Here is a 20,968-nt window from a genome sequence, read left to right on the forward strand (position 1 = left end):
GTGGCTTGTGCTTTCACACAGGATTCTTGGTGGCTGCAGCAGCAGCCTTAGCATCTTATGCCTGTCTCTGGGGTCCGCGCTGATAGCCGCGGCTCGCACCTGTCTCTGGAGCTCGTTTTGGCAGTGCTTTATTAATCCCCGCTCCTTGCGCACCCCGAAACAGTGGTGTCTTACCTCTTAGGCAGATCCAGACATTTTCCTGGACTCCCTCCCAGCTAGCTGTGGCACACTAGCCCCCTTCAGGCTGTGTTCACGCAGCCAACCCCAGTCCTCTCCCTGGGACCTCACCTCTGAAGCCCGAGCCTCAGCTCCCAGCCCCCACCTGCCCTGGCAGGTGAGCAGAGAAACCTCTGAGGCTGGTGAGTGCTGGTCGGCACCGATCTGTGCGGGATGCTCTCTGCTTTGCCCTTCACACCCCTGTTGCTGTGCTCTCCTCCGTGTCTCCTAAGCTCCCCCCACCTCCCCCAATGCTCCCTGTCTCTACCAGTGAAGGGGCTTCATAGTGTGTGGAAACTTTTCCTCCTTCACAGCTCCCTCCCAGAGGTGCAGGTCCCATCCGTATTCTTTTGTCTCTGTTTTTTCTTTTGCCCTACCCAAGTACGTGGGGAGTTTCTTGCCTTTTGGGAAGTCTGAGGTCTTCTGCCAGCATTCAGTAGGTGTTCTGTAGTTGTTCCGCTTGTAGATGTATTTCTGATGTATTTGTGGGGAGGAAGGTGATCTCCACGTCTCACTCCTCTGCCATCTTGAAGGTTCATTCATATTTTAAATACTCTTCAGAGCACAATTTTTAAACTTTTATTTCTCTAAACATAATTATTTAATAATTAAGAGGTGTCAAAATATTACAGTTGGTTTTTCTTGTCATTCTGTTTGTTTGTTTGATCCCATATTGTATCTTGGAGATTTGGGGGCAACTTACATTCTGTAGTAGTATACAGTATATATGCACAGTGTTTTAAAAATCTGATGTATAAATATTGAGTTTTACTGTCACCTAGATGGCAGATATGTAAAAAATAAATTCATTAAAATATTTCTAATGTCCTGGTTTTAAAATAGGGAGCACTTTCTCAATGTTCATCTCTTCACATAGTCATAAAGTTTCCTACTTTAACAAAAGTCACTTGGTTCTCTGCGCACCAATGAACTTGAATTTACAAGTTCATGCTAATGTGTTCTCTGCTAAAGTTGGGAAATTTTCTTTCTATGTGTCCATTGATATTTCACTATTTATCATGGTGGTGTAAATGCTTGGGTTAGCCTGACCTAAAGGCATCCAAATTCATGGAAATGGGACAATATAATTAAATATCACAATTAATGGGCTTGATGCTATTTCATTCTTCACACAAACATATTAAAAGTAGATTTTTTTTTATTACGTAAGATTTGGTTCTATATATAGTTCAGCCAGAAGTAAAATTATTCCTAAATCACCCTGTCTCCCAACCTAATGCGTCAGCTTCAGCCTGTACACATAATGACAGTCAGACCTTGATTGGCTTTTTTCTCTTCCAACTGGCGGTGTAGACAGCAAACAGGAACCCTGTCTGAGAAGAGTTTGTGTATAGACCCAGAGAAAAATTTTAACATGGCACTGTTGTTTATGTTATGATCAACCAAATTTATTGATCCAGTCATTTATTTATTTGTTCTTACAAAGTCCTGTATTCATCCATCCAGCACATTTCCTGAATACTTACCATGCACCAAATACTGAAACTACAGTAATAAGCAAAACAGACATAGCCCACGTAGTCCCGGATTTCATAATTTGGAAAGCACAGCTGGACTAGAGTTACCCTTAGGAAAAATACGTTCAAATATAATTAGATAATCACACAAATATGTGAAATGAATAATAAACATATGATGCTGTAAAAGCAACGAGACCCAGTATTTTCAGGAGGTCAAAGAAAGGCTTTTTTGTGTCGGTGCCATTTGAACTGAGATGGGAAGGACGCATTAACTAAACAATGGCGGTGATGGGGAAAGTAATCACTAGCTATCTGACCTCAGACAGGTTACTTAACCAGTTTATGCATCAGTTTTCTCATCTATCAAATGACAAGGTTAATAGTACCTACTTTATAGGATCTGGTGAGGATTTGGTAAGAGTTTAGGACTATGTTCACTACATGGGCTCTATGTAAATATTACATATTGTTGTTACATGGCACTTTTACCGATAGTTTGCTAAGTTAGAAACATACTGAAGAAAATAAAAATAATTAAATAATACTGAATGTTGATTTCAGATTTATTCAAAGTAAGATGCAAGTGATAAATAAAACTTTCCACACAAAAAGTCACAATTCAGGTAGGGAGACAACATGGAGAATGTTGAAAGCGATGAAAATGATGATGTGAACTGCTTACAGTATATGCATTATGAAATGACACCTAGGAAAACTGGAAATCAATGAAGTTGTGTTAATTGCTATTTTTTCTGGAAAGGGAAGATGGATACTTTCAATAAACTTAAATGAAAGATTTTTGAAAATGGTGCCCTGGGAGCAGAGAGGCACAAAATCATGCTCATAATTTTGTGGCTTGGGCTGAAGCATTTCTCAAATGTCCTTGAAAGTTTCCAAAGACAGTCTTTCCTCAGGAAAGTATTTCTCTTGTGAGTAAATAATGTTCTTGCCTAGAAATGAAATGCAGTAATATATTACATTGCAAGTGAACTGTTAGCAAGACTGGCAGCAGAAATTCAGAAACAAATGTCGCATTGCAATCTAGAGTTTGAGGCTCTGTATCTGAACTTCCATAACTTCTAAAGGGATGCCCTTTGTATGAAATCAAAATAGTCCAGAGAAGAATTTTGACTTCTCTTTACTTAACTATTAGAAGGATTTATTTGGAATTATTATTGTGTCATGCATGTTCTGCCTTAAATTTTCTGTGGTTGAGTTGCACAATTGATAAGCTAAGGTTTCTTTCCACCATAAAAAGGCTCCTTTTAAGGAGTCCTATAATAATGACATTTAAAATACTTGCTTGCTTTTGAAGAAAGCTTCATGCTTTCCGAAGTGCTTTATAAACACATTTCTACGAGGCAGGTGGAACATGTCCTGTCAACAGTATTTTACAGAAAAGAAAATGGAGGCTGTAAAGGAAAGCTGCTTGGTCAAGGTCATTCAGTGCGTTAGGCGAGTTTTCATCACAGGAGTACTCACAGTTGAGCAGGGAATCCAGCAGGGAAAGCTTAAGGCTTTAGTCTATCTTTACACAAGTATTTTTGCATAAATGAAAAATTTACCCAAAGTGAAGTGCATTAGGTACCTAATACTGCCTTCTTGTTCCTTAGAGTCCAGTGAGGGATACAGACTGAGCATATTCTATCCCAATGAAGATAACTTAGATTATTCTGAGGATGATCACTTGGGCTTCAGAATCTGAATTCCAGCTTGACCCCTTACATGAAGGAAGGCTCTTTCAGAGCCTGTTTCTCCATCCCTTAAATGGCAATTTTAATTTTAGTGCTCTCTTATATGTTTATTAACTCATTCACTTAACAAAGCCCCTGCTAGATCTCAAGTACTCTGCTAAGAATGGTGAAGCTTTTCTAGGAAGCCAGAAGGCATCCTTCAGTGGATAGCGGAGGTCAAGAGAGGTTAGAGTTAAAACTTGAATTTGACAGTGGGAGAAGATGAAAGGTTCACACGGCAAGGAAAAGAGAAAAAGACTATTATACAGGTTAAAGAGCTAGACCTGGAGATATTTGGAGTGACAAAATTTCTGAATTTTGATGTACCATACTTCCTGCCTCAGTTTCCACATCTTGGAAATGGGAATAATGATTAAACATGTTTCACAGTATTCATTTGGTAGAGATTAAATGAGGATTAAATAAGCATGGAAAGTGGCATAGGACAAATTTGATAACTATGTATGAAAGTGTGTATAAATAAAATCAATTGCCATGACCCCTCTTTGTACCAAGTGATCACAGCACGCTTTAATTTTCTAGCTGAGTCTGGATATGGATTCGTAACTTTATTCAAACAGTGTATCAGGCACCACTTAACCTTTGGATTGGCTGGAAATTTTTGCTCCTCTTCTCTAATACAATTTAATTTTAATTTTGGTTTTTAAGTTACATGGGTATAAATAAGAAGAGTGTTAAAGAAATGTATTTCAGATTTTAAATTCAAAAATGTAGAAAAACTTTCTTTTACTATTTTTCAGTTTACGTTTGGACCAGCTACTTTTTCTTCTGCACCCAGGCAAAAGGGATTCTGAAGAAAACACTTTAAAATTTTGATTTCATATATAAGATAGTGGGAGCCTCTGCCTGCTTGATTTACATTTGTGCTCAGCTTCCACTTTATGCGGGAGGGGGCATACGAGTAAAGGAAATTTTTATATGATTTCAAGTTATTTAATTCCTGATATTATATTTAGCCATGATAGAGTGTTATGATTTGCCTACAACATCCATCCTTCCTTTTCTTGTACCTTACCTTGTTCAGAGAGGACTTGTGCCTGTTCTGCTTTGAATTTCTCAACCAGTTCAGCTGCTAAAATCACAGGTGAAGCTTAGTTTCTGCTGATTTAATCCACCCAATCGAGATAGAGTTTCTCATTTTATTCAGCAAATATTTACTATGCCTTAAAAAAAGATTTTTAAAAAAATGCATGGTCTTATTTGCTGATGCTGCTGGGAATTAATTAATTAACTAAGTTTTAGGTTCACAGTAAAATTGAGCACAAGGTACAGAGATTTCCCACATATTCCTCCTGTGGGAATGCAATAAATTGGTACAGCCACTGTGGAAAACAGTACCGGAGGTCCCTCAAAAGTTAAAAATAGAATTACCATATGATCCAGTAATCCCACTCCTGGGCATATATCCAGACAAAACTATAATTCAAAAAGATACATGCACCCCAATGTTCGTAGCATCATAGCGGCGTTATTTACGATTGCCAAGACGTGGAAACAACCTGAGTGTCCATCAACAGATCAATGGATAAAGAAGATTTTATATATATATATATATATATATATATAATTTAAATTTATATATATATATATTTACATACATATATATATAAATACTACTCAGCCATAAAAAAGAATGAAATTAATTTTGCCATTTGCAGCAACATGGATGGAGTTGGAGGGCATTATTCTAAGAGAAACAAGTCAGACAGAGAAAGATAAATACTGTATGATATCGCTTATATGTGGACTCTAAGAAATAAACTAGTGAATATAACATAAAAGAAGCAGACTCACAGATATAGAGAACAAACTAGTAATTGCCAGTGGGGGAGGGGGGAAAGGCAATTTAAGAGTTGGAATTGGGGAGTGGGAAGTACAAACTATTGGGTGTAAAGTAGGCTCCAGGATGTATTATACAACAGGGGGAATATAGCCAATATTTTGTAATACATGGAAAGTAGTCTTTAAAATTGTATAAAAATTTTTTTTTTAAAAAAGATACTTCTTAGCTGATAGAAGCTTTAGAAGTCTACAGAGGCAGATAATTTTAAAATTGCAGCATATAACTTCTGGAGCCTGGCTGACATTCTCATAGGAAGCCGCATGAAAATTACTTTCAAAGGCATTCATCACCTTAGCTTAAAGGAGTCCGTTCCTTCAGTGTGTATTAGTCCATGGTGCATCCTTACTTTGACTTATCTGTGAGGTTCACTTCTCGCCCCCAGGAACAAAACCTGCAGAGGGGCAACTTGTTTGGCTTGGGAGCCTGCCCAATATAAAAAGTTTGCAGGCAAAATCAGAAAGAACAGCTGCAGGAGGAGAGATGAGGGTTGCCGACAGCTAATGATTCAGAAAGCAATTTTCATGAGAGCCTTCTGTTTAACAGGAGGCAGCACGTGCTTGGCAATGGTTTACCATCCACTGCCAAGCTGGTTTCTACACCCTGAGTCCTCATTCCATCAAAACACGTGTCCTGAGGGAACGCCCAGCCACCAGCTTCCACTTACCTGAGTTAGCATGATCTGCCATCTAGAATTTCAGAGAGCTTTTCATTTATTAACTCACATGAATCTACTTTATCCTGAGGCTCTGGATACTAGTCCCATGCAAACTGATTTAATAACAAACATTTAAGTGCAAATCCAAGGTCATCTAGATAATATTCTTTGACAGCTTATTGCATATGAGGCACTGCACTGTGCACTTTTTTATACCATATTGGACTTCATAACAGACCTCTGAAGTGGGTGGTTAAGTTTCCTGCCAAGGGATCCATACACAAGAAACAATAATCAGAAAAGACCAAAGTATTATTTATTACTAGTGAGCTAGCCGCTGTTACTTCATTTTGGAATTCTAATTGAGGCTTTCCTTCTCTCTTTCTCTTGCCCCCAAATCACAGATGACTAGGTCATGGGACAAGCTTAAGCTAACATGCCTTATTCTGTGAATCATAAGCTGAGCTACTGGGACAGAACCTTGTGACACGTTTGTCACTTTCAAATGTAATAATTCTACCCATTGCTCCATAAGTGTTCTGGTTACTGACCAATAACATTAACAATTCCTCTTCCAAGAATAGGATGGAGGGGAAAGGCACTGGATCTCCTATGCCTCCCAAACATGTGAAGGCCAAAGCATGGTGGGAGGAGAAGCATATCTCTTTGTAATATGTTTTATTCCCTGTTTTATAGATGTGCATATAGAAGATTAGAAAGGCTGAGTAACTTGTCCATGTCATGTAGCCCATGCTTTTAACTTTTTTATTATACCACTTATCCTTCTCGCCTATCAATTTGCCTTTTATACTGATGTCCTGAGAAACAGACCACTGTATGGTATAGAAATGAACAACCATAAATAAGCTGGAAATGCATTTCTATTTACATTAACTAAGATAGTCACTTGTTTCTTTTACGTGAGGTCCTCCACCTTTTTAGGGACCTGAGTAAACTAACGATGTGCTTCCATTGATTAAACAAGAATTCTCCAATATTCCATAGAAGAATCATACATTTCTTTAAGCCCTATGTATGCTTCTAGGGTTTAGATTCTAAATCAAATAGGTTTCTGTTTTTCATTAAAAAAAAATGAACACAGGATTTCACTTGTAAATTTATTAACTTTTTTTTTTCTGTCTAGCAACAAGCACTGACTATTGTTGGGTTGGTGGACATAGTAGAGATGGCCATTCAGAAAATCACAAATTTTAGGAACTCTAGCATTCGTGTAGCTCAGAACTGTAAGAAGAGACCAGAGGAAGATCAACATGCTTTAAAGTATATTACAAATCAATACTGAAATAGAGCTTAACATATAATTCATCTGGAAAGAAGCTCAGAACATGATTGCCAGTTATTTAATATTCTGGTCAAAGACAATGGAAGCACTATTAAAGTATGGCATTTTGACTGCCATTGGAAAGGTCAGGTTTCAAACAGCAGTGCACTAGTTGTGCTCAAAATGACTAAAGAATGATGAATAATTAAGTGAAGAGGAAATGGGAGACCTGCATTCTAATCTTGTTTTGGCCACTGATGGGAATCATGTGGACTTTAAGCCCATCACACAGTCATTTACCACCTTGGTTTTCTCACCTGTAAAAGGAGGGCGTGACTATAGTTATTTAATAATCCTTGATGATCTTTAGCTCTATGATTCTAGAAGCATCTTGATTTAATACAGTTTGACGATTCATGTCTAAAACTCTAGCAAGCAGAAAAATGTTCTTTTATTTCTAAAATGGACTTGACATTGTGTTAACAGAGCAAATGAAATCTTTTGAGGATTGTTCAAAGAATCACCAACTTAAAATTCATCTCCACTGTTGGTTTTTATTGTCTGTTTAACTTATACTAGATCTATAATAGTTTTATTTATTTTCCTTTGCACCTGGACTGGCAGCCTGTGTGGTTGGAGAAACACATCACCACTTATTTTAGATACTTTGTTATCAGAGCCAACTCTGTAATCTTTGCTCTGCCTGTGAATTATTTATTTAATTTGATGTGTTTTTTCCTGGATTCATAGAATTTCCTTTTGTCATGATGCTTCTTTCCATTTATGGGACTGTAAATACAGCTGACTAAACCTCTCTAGTGGTCGAATACATATCAGGTCTTTTGTGTGAAGGATGCTAGCTAATCTTCCCGTTCATAGGCTGACTACATTTTTATTCATTTGCTTTTTTTCTACTCACCCCTGACAGTAGTATCTGTGGAATAAATAAAATAATGATACCTACTACTTATTTAAATCGGATCAGAAAACTTGACCTTTTCCTAATTTTTTACATTCGCTAGCTTTTTGGCAATATGCACCCCTATTTTTCTCTGAATCTCAGTTTACCCTCTACATGGGAATAATTATGCCTACCATACAACGTGGTGATCATAAAAGAAGTTCTACCCGTCTACTACCATATTGGGGAAAAATATTTGGATTGACTTTTACCAGACTTGGAGGCACATGTTTGCAGTGGCCTGTTTGAAAATACTGACTACATGGGGTACAGTGGGATACTCTGAAGGCACCTTACAGAGGTAGATAATATCTTTCCCAGGGCATCAACACTAAAAGTGAGAAGCATTTTGATTTCTCATCAGGAAAGAAATGTTCTATGATGTTAATGGTTCTTAACTTTTGGTGATTCATTAAAATCTCCTGGGGAGCTTTTGATAATCTTAAAGCCCAGCCTGTAATTTATACCAATTAAATATAAATTTCTGGGGGTTGGACTGAGGCATTGGTATATTTTAAGGTTTGCAGAATGTAATGGTTAATTTTAACTGTCAACTCAACTATATCCTGAGATACACAGATATTTTGCTAAACATTATTTCTGGGTGGGTCTGTGAGGGTGTTCCCAGATGAGATTAGCATTTGAATTGGTAGATGGAGTAAAGCAGATTTCCCTCCCCAGTGTAGGTGGGCCTCATCCAATCTCTTGAGGGCCCCAAAAGAATAAAAAGTCAGAGGAAAGGAGAATTTGCTCTCTCTGCCTGAGTGTTTGATCTGATCCCCTGCCCTCTGACTGTGGCTTACGTCAGTTCTGAAAACTACAGCCCTGGATTTCCTAGTTTCCAGCTTATATTTAATATACAATATATTTAATATTTAATATGTTTAATATCAATTACATATGTTAAAGTAATTACATATATTACATTATATTTATTATATATCTCCTATTGGTTCTATTTCTCTGGAGTATCCTGACTAATATGGTGCTTCCAATACACTGTAAATATTGAGAACTACTATATATGTTAAAATACTATGGCTAAGGTATTACAAAAGTGGAAGGTCTGATAGTGTAGTTCTGCTTCTTAAATGGGCAACTCGATGAGGATAAGCAGCAATGTAAATTATTTTTTTCATTTTAAATGGTGGCCAGTCATATATATATAAACACTTTGGGAGGCTATAAGACACTAATTAAAAGAACTTATAGGATATAAGCACTAAAAGCACATCGACTCGCCACTCAGAAGGAATTCTAGGCCCAAGATATAGAAACCTCCATACCTGAATCATTGGAAAAGATGTAGAAAAGACTCTAAAACTATTGAAATTTTCAGAGATCCCTTGTGACCCTTTCGGAGGTCATGATATCAGGACTCACTGGCCCCTGGGTCTTGTTTTGTAATACAGAGAGGGACCCACAGTTACATAGTAAATTGACACCTGAGACTTGTTTTTTTTTCAGCTAGAAGTGGAAAGGAGAAATATCTTTCACTGAAGCAGAGAGTAGAGGTATAAGTGGGGAAGACAAGGTAAAGAAAGAGAAAAGAAAATAATCCACTTAGAGAAGACTTGCTCTTGGGGCAAGCCCTGGACATATAGTCATTTATATATCCTATTTCAGGATACATTGCATGCTTTACTGTAAGTAATCATTTAATGATTTGTCTTCCACATACTTTGTTTCATTAAAGAGATCCACTTCTGCTGGCATTTTGTTTCATGGGATCCCAGGCCCTTAGCCTAGTCCGTTAGTAAAGTATTTGTGGAATGAATATGTCCTCAAACTCAGTACCCTTCTCAAATCAGTTACCTGCTTTATACCATAACTGAGATTATATTATCATAGTGTTAGGACTCAAAGGGAAATATGATCTCGATTTTAGAAGTTGATGTCATCTGTTTTATCACCTCATCCAATGTAAGAATTCATGCTATAAAAGTACTGGTAATCTGGCCTCTGTTTGAGCACTCCTCGTATCTTGAATGCTCTACTTGGTGAGTTAAGTCATCCAGCATACAAACAGCTATAATTTCTACAAAGTACTTCCTTATAGTTGCCTTCCTGAAGCATGTCACCCATTGGTCTTAGCTTGACCTGATGGAACTACAGAGAAAAATATTTGAGTTTCAAATACGCATGTTTGCACTTCACATCTTTGTAGTCCATTATCACACAACTGAAGTCTACTTTTCTTCAGGAAAACATCTAATTTTTTTTCCTAAAAATCCTGTGAAAATATGTCTAGGCCGTTCCCCATCTTGTTTATTGATGTTTGTACTTGCTTTTGTTTTCTAAAATACTCCCAAAAAGGCAATGCTCAGAACTGGATCTAGTGCTTCTGACATGGTCCTTTTGAGACAGAATGAGACAACATATGCAAAAAAAGAAATCTATATTTCTACTAAGTATAATTGTCTAATTCTTATATCATAAAATCTGCATGTGTTTGTTTCAAAAATAAAAATACAGAATAGTATAAATATACAATTTTTTATATAATAGAATATAGATATAGAGTAGTATGGAAAAAAAGCCCTGAAGTCATTCAAAATAACCCATTACCCAAAGAAAAGTACTTTCAGATCCATTCATCTCTGCTTTTTATCTCACTATATTGTGTGTATGTTCGTTTGTGTGAACATCACACAAACATACTAACATATACACGTAGTTAACCTAAAAAAAAACTAATGTTTTAAACCCATTTTAAAATTTAATGTAAGCATTGGACATTATTACATAGTTATAAATTTAATTCTGCATCAAAGTTTGCAAACTCTTGGCTGACTAGTTAAATTCAGCCCATAGACATTTTATTTCCCACCCCCCAGTCCCACCCCCGGGCCTGCACAACATCTGAAAAGCCTAGGCATGTTGCAACTTCTCCTGAAAAGTGGACAGTCTGGTGATACTTGGTGTGCAGCCTTACCTGGATGTGAGGGAAGTTGAAGCGCAGGTACATCTGATGCCCTGGGAGGTTTTCTCCAATGAGAGCTTCATCGTCAGGGTTTCCTGTTTGATGCAAACAGCCTTCAAGAACAGCCCCTCCTGGGTGAATTTGTGTTCCCGGAACATGATCCTTTTAATAGCTGTAGCTCTAGGCAGTGGCTGTACCACCATTCATTTCATAAACCCCCTTTCGGTAGACCTTAATGTTGGTTCCATGTTTCTCCTATTATAAATAGTGTTGCAGCAAATATCTTTTTCACCCAGTTGCTTGATAGTCTTATGATGAGCTCCCAGACTAGGTGTGGAATTGTGTGGCCAAAGTAGACTTCGAGGTCTCAGAACTTGTTTTAGTCTTTTAAACATCATGAGAACCACAAAAACAGCCTTTATTTTTCACTTGCACTCTGTTAAGCAAACACGTGACCACTCTATATGTAAAAACAATTTTTAAAAATAGAGTTGTTCAAAAATATATAGTAATTAAATTAATACTTTAGGGTAGAAAAATTATAAAATACAGAAAAATGTAAAGGAAAAATATAAATACACTTGCAGAACTCTGAGATAAATATTATCTTTTCCATTTTTGCATTTTCCCACATATATAAGCATATATATTTATATAAACATATATATTTACATATATTTTATACATTATTTAATAAGGCTAAGATATACTGTTTATATAATTTTACTTTCTAGTACCTTTTCACCTAATGTTATCATGACAATTTCCCACATGATCTAATATTCCTCATTTAGAAAATTTTAAAATTATTTAATATTTCAACATATGATATCACTTATTTAAACAATGCCTTATTGTTGGAAACAAATTATTTCCAAGCTTTTCTTTTTTACAAATAGTATTCCAATTAGTGCCATGGTACCTAGATTTCTGTGAAATCCTTAGAATAAATCTCTACACATGTACTCACTAGGTCAAATATCCAACTCGTACAGACAATTTTTTAAAACTATATTCAGACCTTTACATTCACAACTCTATTAAGTATATTGATTTCATTTGTTTTGCTCTTTTGTTTTCACCCTGTTGATAGGTAGGCAGATAGAGAGAGATAGGCATTTCTTTTAATTTAATACGTCTCTCATTGACCTTGTTGCCTCATGTCTCTGCCTCTTCTAAATATTTTTGCACAGTTTTGGCGTTAACTGGGTGTTTTGCCAAAAAGTCAGTTCAGTGCTCCTCAGATAGTTGTTCAATACTGCCCGCCTCCTCAGGTGCTGAAAAAGGAAATTCTAATGATTTGTTAACACTTGTAAATATAGATAAGATTAAGGCCCCAATTTTCTTATGAAAGCTTACTACTTGGGGCTGGTTTCACAGAAATATCATAACATTATATGCAGTCAAGTTGCACTGATATTCCATATGAGGAAACAAAATCTGTGAAAGGATTTAAATATGAAAATAATTATGTAAATATTATTTATTATTAAGTATAATTAGTAGTTGTCAAGCAGATCCTTTTCTCCCAAAGAGCCACAAATCTTTCAAAATGAATGCTTGCAATTAATAATATTTAGATAGGGGAAAAATGAGTTTTTCTCAGCTTTTCCATCATAGCCTAGATACTGCCAGGCAAACAACTTGATAGAATCAGTGGAAGCTTAAACAGGTGATAGTCTCCTCTTGCTCTCCAATTTATCACTAAATGGCTTTTCTATGGATTGCAATCTTTGAAAGGTTTTAATTGTAGCCTTCTGCTATATTTACCATTAGAAAATTTCATTTTACATGGAGCGTGCTGTTCTAATAAGCAGTGGGTTTTTCACAAACTTGTTTATCATTCACAATGATTAGGTTCCCCCTTATTTGAACTGGTGCATAAAATGCCACTTATGGTTTTTTTTTAATTTTTTAAATTTTATTTAATTTATTATTTTATACAGCAGGTTCTCATTAGTTATCCATTTTATACATAGTAGTGTATATACGTCAATGCCAATCTCCCAATTCATCCCACCACCACCCTCCCCTCGCCACTTTCCCCCCTCGGTGTCCATACATTTGTTCTCTACATCATGTTTTTAAATGATTTTTTCTCTCTGCCTTTCCTGTTAGTGTAACCGGAAGTGGGGTCTAGCTGCTCGCCGCTCAAAAGCAAGTAAAGAGGCAAGGTTGGTGGAAAGGAAAGTTTACTTTGTTTTGGGTGCCGGCGACCAGGGGGTGTGGGAGGGAGGACGCCTGTCCGAAGGCCAACTCCCCGCACCCACCCAATCAGGGGGCAAGAGCTTTTATAGACGGAGGGAGGGGGGCTACACGCAGAAACAGCACAGTCAGCTCTGACCGTCATCTTGAAGTTGGTCATCGGTGGTCTGACCAGTGTCATCTTGATTGTTTTAAGTACAGTTAGTCTTCAGTTCCAGGGTCGGTTGGTTCTCATTTCTTTGAGGCCAGTTCTCAGAATTGTGAATTGTGGCAGCTTATGTCATGCCTACAGTCTGGTCATCAGGTACTTAACTTCTTCACCTAGTGGGGTTTCACACAGCTCACAGGATATGGCTCAGAATATTATCTATAGCCACTGAGGAGGAACTAAAGGTCCTTAACTTTGCTTACTGATAAATTATTATTGTTTTGTCCGTTTGACTGCTTTTATTTTTTGCTTCTGCATTTTCTCACTTCTCTGGTTAAACTTAATTTTTGGCTAAAGTTTTTCCACAGACAAAAAGCAGGCAGAGGACATGGTTAGGGGAAAGGATCATAGGGTCCTGCTCTGTCTCATTAGGAGTCTCATTTAGGTGCATAGTTAATGTCTGCATCGCTTGGCCTCTGCTAGAAAAGGAGTGAGGTGCATAGGATGCCCACGGCCTGCTCAGAAAGCCTACAAACATTGGAAAGGGATGGCGATATCTGCCACACTGTCAACCTGTTCTACTCGGTGTGCTACTGCCGTTATAGCACATGCTGAGCTGTCATTAAAAATCAGTCAAAGCATTCTGTGTAGCCTAGGGAGGTGTGGGAAGAGGGGTCATTCCAGTTGCATAAAGATGATGCATCTGGTTGGCAAGAGGGCCCATATTCATGTTTAATCATGTATGGAGCCTCTGTCCTCCTTCCTGGTCCCCGTTACTCATCTGTTCAGGTCTCCCTGCCTCCCTGACCGCCTCCCTCATCTTCCCAGCTGCTCATATCTGTACTTGATTCAGAGTATCTATGAGAGTCGGCCCTGAGCTGCAGGGCCTGATCTCTGCAAAAATGGATTGGTCTGTCATGAGCCGCACAAAACAAAACGAAAATCAGGAAACGAGTGAAAGCATCTGTGAGCTAAAGTGGAATAATTATACCTCGGTACCCTGTTTATAAAGATATATAGCAGGCTTCCTGCCATATTATCACCCAGTAAGTGTACTTTTTTTTTTTCCTTTTAGTGAAGAGAGAATGCTTTTATGTCAATCTATGCATGCTTAAGACTCGCAGTGCCTACTGTCTCTAACTGTGAGATACAACTCGGGAAGGATATAGATGGAGTATTTGGCTTCAATAAGGTGGGTGGAGCAGGAAATGGGCCCTACACCTGGCCCTGTTTACGAGTGACTTGATAAAATGAGCATCTACACCAGGAAAAATTAATCAGCATATGTAACCATAAGGAAGGTGGAAAGTGTTGATCACATACATTGCTCAGGTGCTGTCAGAGAGATTCCGGGGCTGATGGAGGCTATACAAGCCCTAGCATCAGATGGGAACAACTCTCTCCCCCACAAGCTAGCCCGCTTTCCCCCTTCCTAAAGGCAGGCCCTTACAAATGTGGTGTCTGGGGTGGTCCTCTAATTTTCCCTAATCTGTGTGTGGCTGTGGAATGGGTAACGTGCAAACAAAGTGCAACAAAGGGTAGTGAAAATGACATGAGCTCTGGAGTGAGACAGAACTGCATCCAAATGCCATCCCTATCATTGATTTAGTTACGTAAATTGAACAAGTTCCTTAAATTCTCTGAACTGCAGTTGCCTTGTCTGTGAGGTAGAAATCATGTCAGTCTTTACTGGGTTATTGTATGCATTATAAATAATATATATAAAAGGCCTAGCACGGCACTGACATAAAACAGACACTCAAAGTGGTAACTATTACTATAACTGAGGAAAACTACTCTGCCCAACGTAGGCAGTTCTAAAGTGAAACAATATATAATAAAATCTTATTCAGAAGAACTTACAAGTAGGCAGTGGATTGGGTAGCTATATCCTATGGCTAGGTCTCAGTGCATCAATTCATATCCAAGGAGATTCTCAACATGTAGTAGATGCAACGTATTTCCAATTAATGTCATCATAAGAACTAAACCTTTGTATTTCTTTGGTTTCTAAGAAATGTTCAACCTTAATAATACGTTAGAGTATTTCTGGGTTTAGCTCTTACTAAATTATAAATGCTATCATTTTATACCTAAGATGCATGGTTCACTCAGTGCAGGTGGGGGAAAACTGAATGTTTTAGACTGGCTAACTCTGGGCTGCTGAAGTTCTGGTACACGGACTAAGTGGTGAAGTCAGTAAAGCTGATGAGGTTTCATTCCTAAATGTACTAGGACTAGGTCAAAATGCTAGTTTCCAACTGCATATATCCTTTCTGATGATGATCTTTTTTTTTGTTTTTTCTTGCTTGAGTGTAAAGATATTCTTTTCTCTGTATTTTTGAGAAAATATTAGCTTGGCTGTCCCAAGATAACATATGACGTTATGTTAGCTAAAAACTATGACGTTATGAAAGAGTGACTTCAGTGACTCAGTGCTTCCCACTTGGTAATTTCTCTCACCCTCAGGAGTAGCCTCAAATGCTAGCTCCCATCAATTACTGGATGCCCCATATTTTCCCAGCATCATTATAATCACTCCTATCAATTCAACACCGGTAATGAGCCAGGCTGCTTATCCATTTACAACCTTCACTGCTTTATATATATTAGCTCAGTTTGCTACCTCTTGTCCCCCTCAAGCCAATATCAAATGTTTATTAATTAGGTAAAAATGGTATTAACCACTTACATCAGGAAGGGCAAAAGGGTATCATCTTGAGTGCCCATTTTGAATGAGTGGTAATGGTTGGCAGAAGTACTGAATTAAGAAAAAAATTTAAGCTCTGTCCAGCCTTAGGGGGGAAGAATGCCGTGATTGATTAGCAGTGTCTGCCTTGGTTAAAAGAAAAAAGAATAGAAATAGGTTGAGTGACTTGCAGGACGGAAAGGATGGGGATTCTTGGGCTCAATTTCCTTTCTGTTTATAAGCTTCTTAGAGACACAGGTAATGTTTCAACTTGCCATCATGTTGCCACAGTGTTCATTTCCAAATCATTTATTTCTTCACTCCTCCATTTATTCCTGCTGAGTTCTCCTGGACTCAGAAACTTCACACACTCTATTCCCTTATGTTGAGCCTCACATACTTCCAAGTGGCTTCCAAGTGGCCTCCAAGGGTGGCCTTGTCCTGTTTATCCCGAGAAACTCCCCCAGGTTAATATGTGTCGCAACGTCTTTCTCTTTTATTCTATAGAACTTGTATGAATTTGTAATTATTTGTTAGAATGTTTTCTTGTTAATTTACTGTTTCCCTCACTGAACTCTAAATTCCATGAGCCCAAGAACCGCATCTCTCTTTTTGACAAGCCACCTTATTTATACCCAGCACACACATCTGGGAAAGAGTAGACATTTAATAAATATTTGTTGAAACAGCAAATCCACTAAACTTTGGAGATTCAAACTTAATAAAACATGGATCCTGGCTTCACAGAACTCATATTGTAGTGAAGCAGAAAGTTGATTAAGTAAATGATTATGATGCAATGTGATAAAAGAAACATAGATGTAAGGAAATATCACTGCCTGCCTGGATCAGGGGGCAGGTGTTGGGGACGCATTCTAAAGGTGATGTCAAGATTGAAGAGTAAGGAGTAAAAATGGACCTTTTAAGAAAAATCAAGCGCTGCAACTTGTGCGATTTGAATTTGATATGTTCCACCATTAAAGTTTTTTTTAAATCAAGCAGGGTATATTAACATGCATCTGTAGTATTGCCCTAAAAGCATTTTAAAAGAAATATGGATGTCTTACCTACAGAGGCACACAATTAGGCTTTTCCCTCAAGGTATTCTTAGTGTTAACCCTTTTTATTGCTTTTTACTTGATGTACCCACTAATTGTTCTGATCCAGTGGCCTTGATGAAATTTTTCGTCATTTGCAAAAGTGTCAGTGGGGATTATGTGAGCACGAGTCTTTCAGAATTTTAAGTAGAAAATGGCTCAAGCATCTCCTACAGTTAGGGTACATGTGGTTACAGTAGAATAATTTAGAGAAGTGAAATTGGGTTTGTCTCTTTAGGTTTAAATATATGACTTGGGGATAATAAAGGAAAATCATTACTAGCACAACAAGGGATATTTAAAATAAAAGATGGTTTTAGGTACACCACTAACTTTCTTACAGCGTCAATGATAAATTGTTAGGTATTATATTGATGGTAGCAGGCGGTAACATGTCCCTTTGTAGTTGAAGCTTTTTTTAAAGCTTATTTTTATTTTTTAACATCTTTATTGGAGTATAATTGCTTTACAATGGTGTGTTAGTTTCTGCTTTATAACAAAGTGAATCAGCTATACACATACATATATCCCCATATCTCCTCCCTCTTGCATCTTCCTCCCTCCCACCCTCCCTATCCCACCCCTCTAAGTGGTCACAGAGCACCGAGCTGATCTCCTTGTGCTATGCAGCTGCTTCCCACTAGCTATCTATTTTACATCTGGTAGTGTATATATGTCCATGCCACTCTCTCACTACGTCCCAGCTTACCCTTCCCCCTCCCCATGTCCTCAAGTCCATTCTCTACACCTGCATCTTTATTCCTGTCCTGCCCCTAGGTTCTTCAGAGCCTTTTTTCTTTTTTTTTTGATTCCATATATATGTGTTAGCATACAGTATTTGTTTTTCTCTCTCTGACTTACTTCACTCTGTATGACAGACTCTAGGTCCATCCACCTCACTACAAGTAACGCAATTTCATTTCTTTTTATGGCTGAGTAATATTCCATTGCATATATGTGCCACATCTTTATCCATTCATCCGTCGATGGACACTTAGGTTGCTAGTTGAAGCTTTTTTTACAAATAAGCTGGGGGTTTTTTTTTTGGCTCGATTATATATTTATTCTTTTATAAGGCAGAGAGGAAGAAAGAGAGGGACAGACTAAGGAAGTATGGAGCAAAACATTTCCTTAAATCACATTTAAAATAAGGTAGAGTGTAGTAAAATACAGGAAGGTAGACTGGAAGGCAACAGTAAATTTTTTTTAAAGTGCTTTTATAATTATATTACATCACTTGACAGAGCTGTAGTGCTTTGTGTAGGCCTTTAAAACTTCCCCCAAACATGTTCATTCACCTTGATTCAATCAGATGCACAGAAGAAGTTCCTTGTTGGGTTGGTAAAGCAGAATCATATCCAGGCTCTAGCTGGATCCAAACACTATTGCAGTTCTGTACAAACCTGTGTGGTATGTACAGATAGAAACAATAATATGTAAACCTGTTCCCCTTTGGTACATTGATCATTTCCTAAACTTATTTCACCTGTACCCACCACCCCTCCCCCCCACACACACAAAGCACTAATACCCCTGTAAGATATATTAAATGTGTTGATTTGGATAACTAGAATTTGATTGACAGAATTCCTCCAGCAAGAGGGAGTTTTAGGTAGAATGGAAGAGAAACTCATGGAAATGCTTGAATGGTCCTTTCCTTGATTCCACAAAATGAGTAAGACTGATCGAGCCCCTTTAATATGCAGCATCCATATTGCATTTGTTCTTACATTTTATGCTGTAATTAAATAGAGTAAAAGTTATTGAGTGAATATTAAGTTTACTGGGTAGCTGAGTTGATAATTGTATTTTATTTTTGTGCATTGGAAATCTATGTACATTTATATTGTAGGAATATGGCAATGCTCCAAGAAAAATGAGAAATTCACTGGTAATTTCCCACCCAAAGAGAGCCATTGTTAACGTTTTAATATTATATACTCTGTGTGTCAGTTTGTTTTTTAGTCAAAAATGGCATCTTATTGCTTGAATTTGCATTTCACTGATTATGTGATAAAAACTCCTTTTTAGGGCTTCCCTAGTGGCGCAGTGGTTGAGAATCTGCTTGCCGATGCAGGGGACGCGGGTTCGTGCCCCGGTCCGGGAAGATCCCACATGCCACATGCCGCGGAGCGGCTGGGCCCGTGAGCCATGGCCGCTGAGCCTGCGCGTCCAGAGCCTGTGCTCCGCAACGGGAGAGTCCACAACAGTGAGAGGCCCGCGTACCGCAAAAAAAAAAAAAAAAAACAAAAAACCTCCGTTTTAATTTTTCTTGAGGTAACATTGGTTACCGCCTCTCAGCTCGAAATTCACTCTTTTGTTACTTGCTCTGTGAAAAGTGCTATGGGTCCTTTAAATAATTTTTCCTTGGCCAGCTCGTGTGATGTTAGGCTTTCCTAATTGATGGCACCTGAGGAAGGTGTTGCTTCGTGATGCCCCGGTGCTTGCTGGGAAGGCTCTTGGTGGCATCTTCAGCACCCACTCACTCCTGCAGCACCGAGGGTGTCCTCAGCCCTGCTCCCGGGGCTCACAACTTCTCCAGTAGTCGGCTTCAGCAGTGCGCAGAGAGAGCAGTGGACGACAGCTTCCGTCAGCATCTTCTATCAAGCAGTTTTGGAGTAGCGCCTCAGGTGAGAAATCTCCCCGTGCATAGCTTAACTGGAACCCTAGAATGTGGATTTCCAGCAACTTACAGAGGGCATATTTCCAGAAAGTTCCACCGTGAGACACCACAGCAGCTTCTTTACCATCCAGTGAGCCACAGTCATGCCCTTTTCAACCGGGTCTGGACCTCAGTCCTGTGGGCAGGGAGGAGGAAGTCTTCTTTTCAACTGGAGGGTTAGCGGCTCTCCTTATTTCTGCTGTGTGTTTTGGCGTTCTCTTTACTTGTCGCTGGCCATTCCTTCCTTACTCTAATCCTCTTTCATAATTAATAGTTTTTTCATTACACTTTCCATGCTCAAATTACTGTTTGTTTTTCTTCTGGTTGGACCCAGAATAATAACTAAATAATCTAATATTAGTGTGTTATTGTTTTATTTTAAAACCCATTTTTCACATTTTTTTGTTTCTACATCATTATTTTAATGGTTTCATAGTAGTCCATGTAGTAGTAAATACTTCATGCCTATTGTTATATAGTTTATAATATATGTTTTCATTTTCACAATTGTAGACAATGCTTTAGTGAACATCTTGGTACACATCCTTTGCTCCTATCCATAATGATTTTCATTAATTCTCAGTCATTTGGACATTTTAGTCAGAGGCAAATGATGAACACACCACGTAAAGTGCTTTATATATTTCCAGGGGAATACTGGACATATTATTTAGTGCCATAGCAAAACATCAGAAAAAAGTGAGGAAATCATGATTTTTATTGTCTTCTGCCAAACTCTCATAGCAAGAATCTGAAAAATCTCTGGTGAAACACAACTGAAACTAGATTTGAGATTGAGCCATTAAATCCCAGTTATCACCAATCACTTCTGGCTGCTTCTGATTAAACACTTTCTTTGTGTTTACGATTGGGGAATCCACCTCATGAAAAGAATGGCAAATGGGAAAGAAGTAAATGATTCGCAATATCTTGGTCGTTCCTGGGAGAGAGCGCTCTGACCAAGCAAACGGTTTACCTGAATGTCTTAAGCAAACTGAGCTTGGCTGATTTCCTGTGCTTACAGAAAAGAACCGCTGTAGCTTCAGCTGGAA

The 20,968-nt window shown here is 38.1% G+C and overlaps 1 protein-coding gene across 1 annotated transcript in view; it reads left to right on the top strand.

Annotated features, from left to right (window-relative positions):
- The window catches only part of LOC125964774 (metabotropic glutamate receptor 7-like), a 775,781-nt gene that overhangs the window by 57,075 nt on the left and 697,738 nt on the right, over positions 1-20,968 (top strand). The gene's annotated exons all lie outside the window — the stretch shown is intronic.

The sequence above is a fragment of the Orcinus orca genome, chromosome 1 (assembly GCF_937001465.1).
Source record: "Orcinus orca chromosome 1, mOrcOrc1.1, whole genome shotgun sequence".
NCBI classification, from domain to species: domain Eukaryota; kingdom Metazoa; phylum Chordata; class Mammalia; order Artiodactyla; family Delphinidae; genus Orcinus; species Orcinus orca.